Below are 15,784 nucleotides of genomic sequence, written 5' to 3'. Positions count from 1 at the left end.
TAGGATTCTTTCTGTAACCTCTACGAGCAAAGGATGAATAGCTTTTTTTTCTCCCTCTTTTTTTTGATAAGATTAGATGTTGCATATTGATGAGCTAGCATTTCAAAGGTCCGTGGGGCTTTGGAACATATTAAGAATCTCTGAAGTTTAATATTCACCCTGTTTTAAATATTCAGAAGCAAAAATCTGCATAAAATGGCTTTGGATACGTACATTCTAGGGGTTCGTTCTTTCTATCTTGCACAAGTGCTGCGGGGGTTGTGGCTGTGCTGGTTTTGTTCCAGAGTGACTTTTGTTTCAGCTTATCAGAACCATTTTGGTCCCATTTGCATGTTCAGCGCTTGTCCTGAAGTCTTTTACCGTTTCCACTGGGACTGGGCTCCAGGCAAGTGGATGCAGCCAAGGCAAAGAGCAGTTCAACACCTGTCTGCTTTGCTGCTCCCCTCCTGTGACACCAGGGCATGTAGGGCCTTGAGCTGAGCCTCCTTTTAGTGACACAAGTTGGGACTAGCCTAGCAGCCAGACCTGGCTAAGGTCTTTCTCAAAAGGCGCTCCATGCTGGTGGGGATTTAAGGATGGAGAGGGCAAGAGGCTGGAGCAAAGTAAAGTGCCATTCAGTGCATCACAAATCCCACAGGGCAGTTTTCCCCTCCCTTGGATGTCCTTTTTTGGTAAGAGTGAGAGTGGCAAGGGGAATGTTTTTAGGAGAAATTTGTCCCTGGGATGTCCTGTTTCTCATCTCTGTTGAAAATCTGATGTAAGCTTTAGATGAGGAGGATCAGTTGTGGGCTGTGAACGCTCAGCTCTTCTGCGGTATTAGTAACTCTCTCGTTTGCCTTACCCTTGACTTCCCACTGTGCATACGCCAGCATGCAGGGCAGGCTCTTTGGTCCTGCTCACCAGCCTTAATGCTGTCATGCCAGTCCCTGCTGAATCAGTGCCTAGTGCTTGTTCTCAGGACTGCTCTTGCTTGGGCCAAGGGCGTCTGTGTGCCTATGCAGAAGGTGGTTCTTTCATTTTTGGCTTACAAATAATGCAGCCCTTTGCAAATCACCTTTCCCTCTTATGTATTCCTGACAGAAGTAGGATTTTAAATATTTCATAGCATTCTTTTTCCTTCTTCTTTTCTGCCAGAAGCCTTGAAAACGTTGTCAGATTACGATCTGGGTGGGGGTTTTCAGGATCAATTTCCTTTCCTGCTTGATTGCATGGTGTAGGTTTGCAATGAGTTTGTTGGGTTTTTTTTGAAATTCTTGTAGAACAGATGCCTTCAGTTGATGTGAAGAAAGATTGACTATGATTAGAGCTAATCCAGGATGGCAGGATTGGACCCCCACAGTGAAACCTAGAAAAGTGATTGCAAAAGTATTCTATTTCTCCTTTATTAATTACACAGGAAGTTTCCACAGAAGGCTCATGTAACACAACTGGCCTATGTAATAAGTAGCAGGGCCTGTAATTACAGTCTATCTTCTGATCCTATCTAAGTTCTGACTTTCTAGGCATTGCAGTTCTATTTACATCTGCACCTTTGTCACCATTCAAATTTTTGATTGGTCACTAAAGGAAGAACAGCACAGACTGTGAGGCCTGTGGAGGTGCAGTGGGTCTAAATGACGGAGTGCTCCTCTTTCTCACGTATCTGCCTGATCTGGGACTTGGAACACAGCGCATGTGTAGCAGTGAATTATACCAGCCATGCAGTGAAGAGAGTGGGCTGCATGCCAGTTGTTTATCCTTCAAGATCTTGGAAACTTTGTAGGACTGGAAATGTGAACCTTTTACAGGTCTTAACTAGTGTACTATCCAGTGAGGGAGTGTATGTATCAACATTTCTTTGCTCAGAGAAGTTTCTACAGGATTTGACTTTTCTTTTCTTTAAGATTCTAGTCCTTATGGTTGCAAAGAGATCCTTCCAGATATAGCATGAAGAGGGAGAGGGAGTTTTTGGCATCATACAGACAAGCTGAACTGCATAACCTGGTATCAATGTAAATCAAGAGTAACTTGAGTGGAAGTGGGAAAGCAGTGATTTACAAGTGATTCAATGTCAGGTTCACCAGCACTGAGCACCCTGAAGTGCAGCCTCAAGCAAGTCAGCTCATTGGGGTGTCAATCCTGAAACCTAGCTATGAGTAAGTGGACTACTTGTGAAAATGTTTGGTGCTGGTCACTCTGGCGTTAATCTCTTATCTCTTTTGAAGTGAGTACTAAAATTTGGTTAAAATTGCGGAACGGTGCCCCCCAGTCTTTAAGCCATAGTCACTGTGCTATGTTTGATCAAGAGGAACAAAAGCCATTGTGCCAATACTATACTCTATACAAAAAAAAATTAACCATCTGCTATGGATACTTTTAATGTCCATAGAACTAATATGCAAATTGTCTTTGCTGCAGGATGCACTATTATTTAATCATTTTTGGTCTGACTTTTGTAAAAAGCACAATTGTTTTTTAATTTTTTCTAACTCTACTTCTAAGAAAGTTGATGCTTAAAAGAAAAAAAAAAAAACCCTTACTTTCAAACATGGGCTTTTCAGGCTTCGAAATTAATAATTTCTACACCTGACCCAGTTCCTGCAGCTGCCAAAAAAGAAAAGAGAAAGCTATTTAAATTTCTCATAGAACCATTTATCTTCTAAAATATGCCAAGGCAATTTGAGGTGGGGGTGGAGACTCAGCTATTTATCTCAGCAGCTTGATTTTTCTCTTTATGTTTCTAACTGTCACGGGGAAAAAAAATGGTAGGAAGCTATTCTTGGGCTATTATTGATGTATTGTGTTGCCATTATGCAGGATGTCTGCTTTGCTATATACAGAAGGACATTAATAATAGCCATCTCCCCCTGCCCCCATCTTTGGTTCCTCTTTGGGAAGATACAGGTTACCTGGAACAACCACCATGTTCAAATTGGTGTTGCCCCTCCATCTTCCCCCAGTTCATTCCCAAACTAGTTCTAGGAACAGGGCTAAGGGAATAAGGAGACAGGTTATTTTCACCGTTTTTCTGCCTACTTGTGTGGTTGCTCCAGGCAAGTCATTTCCATGCTGTGTGCCTGTCTTTGCCCTTCCTCCCACCATGCTGCCCCTCTTTTGCTTTTAAGTTCATCAGTGCAAAAGATCTTTTGCACTGTGTTTTTCTCACTGGGGCTGACTGGCAGAATGGGCTCAGCAACAGACTTCTAATTAGTTATTATCCAGCATATCATATCCAGAAACGTTGGTTTTCTCATTATTTCCCATAACTAGGAAAATATATTCCCATTCCCATCCCTTCTACCCCAGGTTCAAAAAACTTGTTATGAAGCCTTACAGGGTTGGACGCCTGGATTGTTTTGTTTTTTTTGTTGGTAGTGTTTTTTTTTTTTTAATTTGAAAGCAGAGTACATGGTGAACAGGAATAGTTTGATGTTTAGAAAATAACCCCACTTCAGCATTCCCCTGAAGTGTGGGAAGTCCTGTCTCTGCAGCTCTGTGCCAGCCATCTGACCGCCCAGAGAGCAAAGCTGACCTGAATAGGAGAAAGAGCTGGCCAGCTCCGTTTCATCTCTGAGAAGAGAGAGGTGAAAATAACAAACATGGCAAAAACTAAAGGACGTAATTGCTCTTATTTTTTTAAAATGGCTAAGTTTCTGCAACTCATGCTAATTTTATTCCATAGAAACTTTGCTTCTTCAGCATTTCTGATAGTCAGAACCATGTGCTTTTTAATGGTGTCATTATTTTTACTCACTGCTAGTTATGTCTTCATCTTGAGCTGGTCCCTATATGATATATTCTGGTTTGAGCACTGAATTAAAACAAAGTTAGGGGCTCTCTCTAGGAAAGCTCAGCTAGACTGTAAGACCAGAAAATGCAATCAGAAAGTAAATTCCCTAGTTAGGATGTAGGGAAGTTTTCCAAATATGAATTGCAGATGGGAGGAATGTCTTCATTTGGGAAAGTGCTCAGATTTGAAAATAAAAGGGAGATGGCTGTTCAGTGTAGCATCTCATTATTTTTATTTTCTTTCTTGGTGGTGGCTGTTCAGTCATGAATGAGAAAAATGCCACCCTCCGGAGTGCTCCCTAAACTTGTGCCAGAGCCCAGGACCTCCTGTGCTAAATTTTGCTCCAGGTATAGCTTGCCATATTGCTGCAGCATGCCTTCTCTGCTGCTATGGGGGGGCGAGGAAGGCCTGCTAACATAGCCAAGTCCACCTCATACTCTGTATATTCAGAACAGCTCCCTGTGGTGAGTCTGTATCCAGCCTAGGGCTTGATCTTGTTTTTGTTTTTGCTTAACTTAACATCTTTGCAGTGCAAGTATTTTGCCAGAAACAGATGTTTTTTCTCCGCCGTTAGCTATGGGATTGTGTGCAATGATTAGGATTTGAGGGGAGGGAAGAGAAGATCCTCTTCTGATTAGGCTGCCTTTGTGCTAATGTTTCATTCAGGGTTGTATGAGATAAGAGCAGTTTGCACTGAAATGCACAGCCGGAGGTTGTGGTTTGTGTTTCAACTAGGTTGAAATTATACCCATTGAAAAGACAGAACTGGGGCACTTTTTTTACATCTGCCAGTGTTTTACTAACAGTTCTGTATGGGTAGGAAACCGCTTCTGGTTTGGCAAATGGACATTTTCTGCCTGTCCTCTGAGCCTGATCTAGCTGTTTGCTCTATCCATCCAAAAAGTAGTATTTCTAATGTGCCTAATGCCCAAGTAGCTAAGCACCTGACAAGCATCTAAGCAGCACAGCCAGCAAGATGACGAGTATGCTATTAACTGAGTTGCCTTTACAGAAAGTGTTTTCCACTTTCTTCACTACGTGCCTTTCCAGAGACCTGCAGCACTCCTTTATGGGCACCAGAGAAATAACCCTAGTGCAAAGCAGGGACAGGAACTATAAGAAAGACGCATATCAGAAGCAAGAGGTTAATTTTGAGCATCTGTTCTCCGTTGGGATAGACAAAGCCATAGCTTATCCCATCAACATTGCTTGTCATCTTGCTTAACACACCTCATTGTCTTGTAGACAACTGTTCAGTAGTGGATGTGCTTGGGTTTATCTCCTCAAAGGCCTCTGTATCTTACCGCAGAACTCCGGTGCCTCTCTCATCTGGAGATTTTATTTGCTTAATGTTGTCTCTTCTAAACTCTCTGTTACTCATTTTTTGTATAACGTTAGAAGATTCAAAGATGAACCAAAGGCTGCTGTTTGGTACTACTCAATATGGATGTTAGCTGAGCTGATGTACTCTCACTTTCAGTCCCCAAAATCCTGCTTTAGGAAACTGTTTTCCCAGCTGCAGTCAGAGAGAAAGTGCCAGCCTTGTTAGAAATGCAGCAAAGGGAAGGCTTGGATGGGTTAATGCCTAGTACTGCACCACTGTGTCCTCTTCTGCTGTCCCTCTGGAGAGTGAGGACTGAGTATTGGTAAAGGTATGGGCAGAGCAGTTATGCCTGGACTTTCTTTTGATCTTGCTAGAAAGGATCTGCCTTGGTGGAAATTCGCCTTCTTTAAGGGTTTTGTAGTTTCCTATACAATGGCTTGTATTCTGGACTGTCACAGAGACAGAAGCCAGTCTCCAGGTGCCTACCTTCCAGTCAGTCAGATGAGAGACCAGGAGCACTGATCCAGCAGTTTTGGTACAAGCACCTTCCAGCTCAAAACAAACAGCAGAGGTTTGTAGTGTTTTTGAGCCTAATCTCTAATGCTGGCTTTACTTTATTTACAAGGGGGACATAACCATGTGTGGGTCATTCCAGAAGAAGGATTCCTCTTGGCTACGTGCCCCTTCTGTGTAGCCATGGCGAACCTCCTCAGGGCTGAGATTGCTGCTTAGCTCTTGCAAACTGCAAGGAGGGATTGCACCTAGGAACGTATTTGTCCTCTGAAGCTGCTATGCTTTGGCCCATCCCTGCCAACTGTAGACCTGTCTGCTCTAGGGCTTGCTGGTGATGTTTTTCTACGGGGTGTGTGTTAATTCATTGTGGAAGATGAGGCCAGGTTTGAGGTGGTGTTTCAGCTTTACGGTAATAGTTGGTTTAGCCCTTTGAGATAAAGGAAGTTTTGCATTATTTTCTTTGTTGCGGTTGGGAGGGGAGCATGACTAGTCCCACTTCCCTTTGTTCTGCACCAGCAGATGGAGACTCTCAGTGGTGTGGAAAGTGTCTTCCTTTTAAATGTGAATCGCTAGCCTAGTTACCTGGGCAAGAGAGGGGCACAAAGGAGACATTCCTTATATGAGGGATGCCTTCTGCAAACTCCATGCCCTCAAATCCTAATGAAGTAACATTACTTGAGCTTTTAGGACTGGTCTCCTATCTGTCAGAACTTGGGGGTACCAGAGTTTTACCCTTTGCTGAGCACAAGCACTACCCAAGTCTGTTAGGGGCCCAATCCTGCTGTCATTGCAGTTTTCCTGAATCCTGTGAGTTGCTGAGTGTGCCTCTTGGGAGGTGCTGAGTACCCTTCCTTCTCACTGAACTCATCAGGCCGCTTTCCTTCTTCATTGACTACTTCCACAGGGCTTTGAGGGCACTCAAGAAACGCAGTCAGCACCTTACAGGATTGGTCCACTAGATAATATATGAAGTTTTTTCTCTGGTAACTGTGTGCATGAATTGAAAACCATTTATTCCAGTTTGTTCTGAGGACAGATGCAGCATATACACATTTTCTATATTTATAAATATATATAGATATATATATTTTGTTCTCAGCTAGTTACCTCCTCTAAACTGCAATTTTCAGAGCAACCGGCATATATTTTTTATTCAACACGTAAAATGACTTTTTACAGTAAGAGAATGAAAGCTGTTTTAAGCATGTGTTTTCTGTATTTTTATTACGCATTATCCAATTATATTGAGATGTATTTTCCTCTTTGCTCTGCTCTTTCAGTTGTTATCCTTATTTTATCAGTTATGCTTTTCTAATGTTTTGTAAGGGAAAATAAATATGCAAAATCGCCAGATGCCTTTTTTCTTTGCAGAAGTATCACAAATGCTTTTTTATTACATTTTACCAATCCAATAAACTTCTTATAAATTTCATTTTTGTTTGCTAGTGTGTGAAATTATTTTTTTCAAGTCGAATGGTATTTACTTTCTCCCAACCTCCACCTGCAATTATGCTTCATATCCTTTGTCTGTCTCTCTTTTGGGTTCAAAATTTCACTGTGTGGCTCCTCAACGTACTTGAAATTCAAGAGCTTCTTTCACTGTTGGCTGAAGCCAGCATGCTAGAGAAGTGTCACAAGAGAGGCTACCCCTGCTTGTACTGGCCATCTCTTGACAAATTTTGTGCTGTCCTTAAAAATGTCCCTCTTTGCAGTTGAGAGCACTCCATTCCTTAGCCATGAGGTGAGTTATACATGGTAGGGGGACTGGAGGTTGCCCACAAGTATTCTCAAGGCTGAGTGGTGGTCAGCTGACATCAGAGCCAAGCACCTTATTTTGCAGCTGAATGGAAGAGCAGTATTCATGCTATTATGTGGAAGGTAGAAAGAAGTGTGGTATGCAAACCTAGTATCTTTTAGGAAATTGCTTCTAGGCTGTCACTGAAGTGAATAATCTGGATTATTCCCAGTTCCTGGTTCAGTCTGATCTGCTTCAGAAATGCTACTGATGGTGACATAGCCTAGCCTCCTTCACCTCTCCGGTCAGAGAACATGGCATGACATCAAACCCATCATCTGTGGCTTCGCTAAAGCACAGCTTCCTGGACATAAACGCTTCAAGTGACAGGGAGTCCAGCGTATCACCAGGTAAGTTTGTCCAGTGACGGTTTCATTTGCTGTTAAATATCTGCACACTGCTTTTAACTTCTGTTTCCTTATCTGCTCTATCCTTTGAACTTTTTATGAAAGCCTTCTGCTCTCACAAATCTTCTTTTGTGCAGATCTATAGAACCCATCTTGAAGATGGCATTCATTTCAATGAACCTCAGCAGTCAGAAGATGGCTTAGCTGTCTAAGCTGGTCATGTAGACCTTTGTAGTCAGTGGAAAGGTCTGTCATCCTTTCCTTAGCTGAGTGTCTGAGACAGGTTTGATCAGTCACTCTGTGAAGGGATTTATCTGTTTTGTCTCTTTAAGGGTTAACTGAGATGACTATTGCCATCCATCCATATCAGTAAAAATAGTTATCTTAAAACAGTTTTGTGAAGAGTGTAGAAAGATCCCAAGGCATAAAATACAGCTAAACCCATTCTCCTATGTCCCTCCTGACAGAATTTTGTCTACCCTCCCCTTGAAGGCATCTGAAGATGGAGCTCCCCAGCCTCCCTTGACAGTCCCTTCCAGAGCTGCATTGTCTTCGCCATTGGGCAACTTTTCCTAATGTCCAGGCTAAATATTCCTGGCTGCAGATTTAAGTCCCATACTTCTTTTCCTACCTTCAGTGAACATTAAGGACTTCTTTAGTAGGCTGTGTATTGTCAGGGATCCTTTTTTAGCCATGGAAGGAGGCCCAAACAAGAGCTTCACTCCCAACTCCTCCTCCCCTTCCCAGGGGGACTCTAGGAAGAGCCTATGTTCTCCCTCAGGAAAGGACAAATTCTGCAGCTTGTTTCTACAGGACCCAAGAGTTTGAAAGGCATTGTCTTGGCAGTAAAGGGAGTGGGATGTTGTAGCCTTTCAAGTCGATTCAAATTACCGTATAGTTTCTCAAACTCAATATTATTACTTCCGTTATAGCACAAGGTATTTTTTTCCTAAACTTATTATGATGGAAAAGTTCCAGGGATATGTTGTCCACATACAAATCAAAATGCATTAGCAGGCCAAGGGCCAGAGGCAAGGGCCAAGGGTGGGGAGCTATTAATTAGATATTTTGGCACTGCTTTTCTTGCAGTCAAAGGCAAATAAGAATCCTTTGAAGACAATGAAAGCATTGGAGTTAAAGCATATCTAAAACTCAAGGGGTTTAGGGTGGGTTGGAGGAGGTGTAGATTATTTGAAAGCCACACACATTGCTCTGTTCATCGTGTTCCTGGTCGAATGACGGACCAGTCATACCATCTGTGTCCTCCTGATGTGATGACTGTATCCAGCTCTGACTAGTGCAGATTTAACCACCTGACTTTAAACAAAGATGGGTCTTGTATATCCTGAAGACATCTAGGCTAACTTGCTGTATGACTTCCTCTGTGTCACAAATGGAATTTTATTATTGAGCAAGGATGACTTTTCCTTTGTAGCCAACTTTGAGGAGGCTTTGTAGGCTTCCTTAGAGGTTTTCAAACCCTTGGAGAGACTTGAAAAGCCAGAGGGAAATCTGTGTACAGAGACTGTCTTAGTGGGCAGTATTGACATTCTGAATGGGATTCATCTCTTCTCACTTTAATAGTTTCGGAGAGGAGAGTCTGGTCTACGTGAGTTGCAGGGACTCTCTGTGATAGATGGACACCTCCAAAGGGGCATTCCTCCAACCCTTCTTAGACACCTTCCTTACGGTGGTGTGAACCATTCTCTGGAGATGCCTCTCTTGCTCCAGCTGTCAGGGTGCTCTGGAAGACTAGCATAGACCAGACCTCTCACTTTCAGACAAGTGAAATTGGAGAAGATAAATGGACACAGTGAGTGGGCTCTTTCTCTGCTGTCACTTCCTCATGAAATGCAAGTTGCTGCATAGCACAGCACCACCTCTACTGCAAGAACAAGCAGGAAAACGGGGGGAAAAGGCGTTTAGCTTAGGCTGTCAGCAGAAGTGCTGTTGCTGTCTGTGTCACCTGTCACAATCTGCCGGTGTTGTTCAAAAAAAGATGTCACACATCCAGTGACACAGAGGAGATCCCTTTCCCAGGGAGCTTACAGGGAGGAAGACTGGGAGCTCTCCACCTCTGGTCGGTTGGACCAAATCCAGGCACTACTGGTAGCAGGGAGTCAAAATGGGGGAAGCTTCCACCACAGTTGCTGCTGACAGTTTCTAAGGATAAGGACAATGTTTTATTGACACTGAATCCACTTAAAATACAGAGGGTCAGTCCTGGAGCAGAACAGAGACCTAGCAGCTGCTTTCAAAGGGCAAACTGCGGCTCGGTGTGGTGTGTCACCAGGATATGCACATGAGACTATTTTCCACAAGGTAAGGAAAAATAAAAAGGCCCAAATCACTGCATAGCAGAGTAGGCTGCTTTTTTATCTTGCAATATTGTTGATGTTGGACTGAATCTGCTGTCTTAAAGTATAAATATAAAGACGCTGCTAAATCATCACTATTTCAGCAACTAATTAAGGGGTAATGCTCATGGTGCAGCAGTATATGAGGCAATAAACGGCTTTGGCGGCTGATTAAACACTGGCACTGAGGCATTTAATTACAGCAAAAGCCAATTACCATGCGCATATTCCAACACCATGGACATTATTCCTGTTATATGACAGAACAAGGAGAGGCAATAAACCGTGGCATGGAGATGTATAGTAAAGGACTCTCTAGATTTGCCATAAACCTGCTGTCCTTCTCTCCCCACTGGCTTTGGGATGGGGGGCTCAGGCTTGATGGGGAAGGCTCCGCAGAAGGCCACGGAGTCAAAATTCTTTCCCATTTGTAAGATTCATGCAGGATCTAGAAATAGAGCCAAAATCCTGCAGATCCTTCCTGTACAAAGGTGAATTTTTCCATGTGCAGGAAATAATAATCCCATACTTGGGTAACAGGTGCTGTTAAAGCCCCACCCGAGCATATTTAGCATCGATAGGCAAGTCAGTGGCACTGGTGGAAGAGGTTATGCATAGTCTTTTTTCCTTTCAATTGTTGCATTGCAGAAAGCATTATCAGTTTCAAAACACCACACGCTATTCTTCAGCTAATGGATTTAAAAGCCGGGGTCTGATTTTCAGAGGCTTTCAGCTCTTGCACCATCTATTTGACTTAACCAGCTCAGCACCTCTTCAAATTAAGCCCTCGCTCTCTTTAACCAGAGTGAATTCTTCCTTTTGAAGGAGTTTCCTAGAGAAATTCTCTCTTAGAAAATCCTTGGCATGAAACCTTAGCCAGCCTTGGCATGCAAACCTGCCTCACGCTGGCATTAACAAGCCTCTTATTTAAATGTTGATGAGCTCTTTGCTGCCAGTTAGCAAGGGGAAATGCAGTCTGTGTGTTAAATGAGAGCTGCGAATGACTTCCAAATATCAAAATGTTTGTTAAACTCACGGCCCACCTCTTCCCTCCTTGGGGGTGGGAAGCTTCTCAGCAAATTGGCCCCATTTTCCAGAGAAACTGCCAGACATGATCAGACCAAGGATCCCTCTCGTTCTATGGCCCACATGGGACTGCAGCCAGCTCCACAGCTTCCCAGGAAACCCTGCCATACACATGTTGTAACGATCTGCCTCAGAGAGCATTTCCTCCTGACCCCCTTTAATTAGAGACGGTTTCACGCTTTGAAAGCAGACGCCCTCAGTCATAGTGTGCACTGGGTTTATTTATTTGCTTTTAACTTTTACCATTATAACAAAGTCTGATGACTGTTACTAGTACTGAAAGCTGGTGAATCGTGTCCCCAAATCCTTTTTGGAGTCATTCTAAACTTGGTTTTCCATGATATTTTAGGGGAATGAATTCCACAAGCCAGTTCCAATATTATATATATACATAAACATATACGTGTGTATATATATATATATGTATATATATACATAAACATATATATGTATATTTGTGTGTGTGTGTGTATCTTTAGCTAGATAGACACCCTTAAAATTCAGCATGTGGCTGTGGGAGCAGCCTCTAACTATTTGCTTAGCATCTCATGGAGACCAAATAATTTGTTGCTTCTGAACCAGGAACATCTGATGTGTGGTGAGGGCTCTTCAGCCCTTAAGGAACTCTTCCCTTTCGCAGTGATCTAAGGTGAGTCAAAAAACAAGATTCAGATACTAAATACCAGACAAGACATGAGAGTCTCCCAGTATCCTCATGTTACCTTTGCTGCCTTCTGAAATCAACATGTTCTCTAGCCAAGGAACGTGTAAATTCTTTCAGCTATCACTCACTTTTGGATGAATCCCAACTGCACATATATACAATAGTCTGTTTCTTCAGTGTTTGAATGAACCAGAAGGGCTTTATCTGCTTATAGACAGGAGCTTTCAATCCCATTTATGGTACATTATATTAGTCTAAAATAGCATCTGTGGGGGCCTTAAACTGAACCATCATCAGATTTACAGCCACTGCAGAAGAGTTAGCAGGCTGGCTCCAGAGAGCTATGAGGAGTAACCATATTCTCTTGAAATATTTGCTTTCTTTGCAAAGCTGACCTGAGAAAGAATGTGTTGTTCATTTAGAGATCTCAGTTTGTTCATTTATTCAGAGAACATCTTCATTGACAGCCACTGTAAAGAGATCAGCTTTAAAGCTGAAAGCCAAAGACATGCTTCTTGTCATCACGGAGCTGGTGACAGCTGCTCAGACAGGGAGCTTCCTGTGATACATCTACACATCTGCAAGGTAAAATGTGGGTGATTTGAGTTGTTGAACATCGCAGGATGAGCAAGGCACTTCAACTAAACACAATCCTCCGCTCAGATGTTTGCCCAGAGAATGACTGGGACCTTGACTGAAACTCGGCAGACAAAACAGCAAATGCGTGCATTGACATGTTCTCAGTTTTTAATATCTCTACTGCCTTAAAGAGCACTTGAAACACCTTGGCAAGGCTGCAACAACAGGCTCAAAGTAGGATGCGCCAAAATCTCCCCCAGGAGCCTACTCTTGGGTTATTTCCACTCCGTGGGTCATCTGTGACCTAATGTAGGCCAAACTCAAGGGAGTTATCCCACCTACCATCATCACTGGGAACAGCTGTTTGTTGTCAGTCATACTGGAGAAGTACGGGAAGCCGACTGAGATTGGGGAGGTTTTGCTTGATGCTGTGCAGATACGGCTAGTGACAGCCCATGCCTCAGAACACTCTGTGTCTAAGTCAGCAGGACACACGAAGAGCGGGCAGTGCTGCCAACTCAAGCTGCCAGAGCCTCGTGTTTATGTGAAATTCTTGGCTTTCATTTAAAATAATAATAATCATAATAAAAAAAATCTGACCCACTCGGTTGGAAATATGATCCCTAAAGAGTCAGAAACCACAAGGCCATTCAAAAAGGCCCATAATTCATATGTATATATTTATAGCTCTTCATTTTCAAGCCAAAATCATGGCGTTTGGAGGCCCAACTCAAGACTTGTGAATTCCTAGAGGCTGACAGTACCAAGTGGGGAAAGGGCAAAATTAGCACATGGGAAGAAAGAGCATTGCCAAAGGTATGACAGCAGGTCAGTGGGAGAGCCAGGCCTCCTGCCTCCTTGCCCCATGTACTAGCCACATTGCCTGGCCTCCTTCCCCAAAGGAAATTAACAGTCCTTAAAGCAATCCTGGCTATTTTAGACTCATATTTCCATCTTCCTTTTGATGCTCTTATTTTCAGCAACATGCAGATCTTGCAGCATCCTGTTGCCCCTATAGGAAGATATTCCATCTCTGGGACTCTGTGGCCATGTTACTGTGTGCTGATGACAGCTGTGGGAGTTTGCAAGTAGTTTAACATTTGCATGCCATGAATATGCAGCTCTGAGCATGGCCCAGTTCTCCATGCAGCCAGCCTGCACATGTTTGCAAGGGACAGCAGCATCCTGCATATGCTAGATCCCAGGAGACACCAGTTCCTAGTGCCTTGGGTGACATTTTTGTGTATGCTTGGCTGTTTATAATCACAGGCTCCTGGATAACAAGTTTTCTGTTCAGCACCCTGGAAAAATTGGGCTTGCTTTTAATCACAGGAAAGATCAGGGTCTTCCTGGCTGAGTAGCAATCATCCCTACCCGAGCCATTTTCAGGATCTGATTTCTGCACCAGAGCAGAAACCTCCCAGCACAGAGTGTAGCACTGGCCAAAGGCAGATCCTGCTAAGTGCGTCTCTCTGTGTCACGCTGACTTCTGATTTCTGTTTGCACAAGCATAACATCAAACATCCCAGCAGCAGTCCTGACGGAAGGTGCCTCTGTTAGAACGGAGGTGTCGCTTCCTCTGTGGAGGCCTCTCTAAGAACGCCAAGATGCTTTTCTAACTAACTAATTACGTGGCTTGCGCTGCGTCTCTTTAATGACTCCCATCTTGCTACTGCTGCTCTGCAATCAGCACTGCTTGCAGTGCTGTTCAGAGCAACACCAATGCCATGAGAGCAAAAGGATCGGTGATATGGGGCAAGGGATGTTTTTTTAAGCCGGTCGAGCTGTGAACTGCTTGAGTTTCTGCTCTCTGACGTATTTTCCTGGAGAAGAGGATAAAGATATGGTAGGTAGGTAGCTCTAGCAGGCCTTTAGCCCTGCCTGGGGTTGCTACCTCAAGGGAAAAACTTGTGCAAGGTATAAATAGTTCTCACCTTCTCATTAAAAGGTCGGAAGGTCCTCAGAGTCCAGTTTGCCCTAGCACCCAGATGGCTTGGTGGATCAGAAGAAACTGAAGCTGCAGGCTGGAGAGTTTGCTCCAGGACCTTGACTACTGAGATTAGCTCTAGATGGAAGAGTCCAGTCAGGGTCAGCACCACAGTCCTCTTACCATTAATACTGTGATAGCATTTGGCTGTAGAATATGGCCTGTAATGCTTGGCACTGTACAAATCAAAATCTTGGGTCCAAATGCCTCTAGACACAGTAGAAAAGGACTACTGCATGACTCTACTCTGCTCTACTCCACTATATCATGGCTGTGTGTAGGGGTAATTTCCAGCTGTGAAGCCACATTAACTCTTGTTGCTACTTACTGTCTGCTTTACTAACTCTTTGTATTGCAGTAGTAACTAGCTGGCCCAGTCTTACCCAGAGTCTTATTGCTGCAATGGGGAAGACAATTGCTCTCCTCAGACAACTGATAATCAGAGTATAAAATGAAAAGCAGCAAGAAAAGGCATATGGGAGAGCAGCAAGTCAACACAAAGGCACCAGCCTAAGGAAATCAACTCTTGAATGGCTGTGGGTCATAACAAAGTGAGATTTCAGGAAGAATTTGAAGGCAGATGTTGGTGTCATTTAAGGACTGTTCTGGGAATAAGCACAAAGAAATATCATGGTATTTCCTGAGATGGGTTATGTGGGATGGAATAGTCACATATAGAAGTTTTGTTTGTTTTGTCTTTCCATAAAGTTTTTTTTTTTCCACAGTACTTCTAAATGTTTGTATAGGTACCTCCAGATTCCCATTTCAATCACCGCTGCATGAGCCAAAACAGGGAAGATAAGACCAGGTTTTTCTGAGAGCTCTATAATTAACAATTGGTTCCCTGAGCAGCAGAAGTGATCGAGCTGTCTTTCCCATGGTTTTGTGTCAAACGTGTGTTCTTTGCTGCCTAAGAAGGGGAGACCACTCTGCAGTCCCTTGCTCACAGAAGGCACTACTGAGGTATTTCTCTCTGCCTAAAATCATAAATTTGCAGGAATCTAGCATTTTTAAGACTTCTTTCACCTCTCCTTTCAGTGTGGGTGAAATTGGTGAGGGGATGCTGAAGTTATCAGAAGGTGGAAAAGATAGATGGGAGGGAAAAGCTGGTAAACAAATGGGGAGAGATAATGCCATTGTGTATAAGAGAATTGCTTCTGTAAGGGAGAACACTGTGTTCCCGACAGGAGAGAAATTAAGGCCAGAGACCCTTTTTCCCTTATGAGGAACATCAGCGTAGGAGACCACCTAAAACACTGAATAAATAACGCACCAGTCCCCAAAACACCACGCAAATCCCTCGAATGCAGTGTATGATTTTGCTGAGGATATAAGAGCTGAACTTCACCTAGTACAGCTCTTC

The sequence above is a fragment of the Struthio camelus genome, chromosome 9 (genome assembly GCF_040807025.1).
Source record: "Struthio camelus isolate bStrCam1 chromosome 9, bStrCam1.hap1, whole genome shotgun sequence".
Classification (NCBI taxonomy): domain Eukaryota; kingdom Metazoa; phylum Chordata; class Aves; order Struthioniformes; family Struthionidae; genus Struthio; species Struthio camelus.
This window is presented reverse-complemented; position numbering follows the sequence as displayed.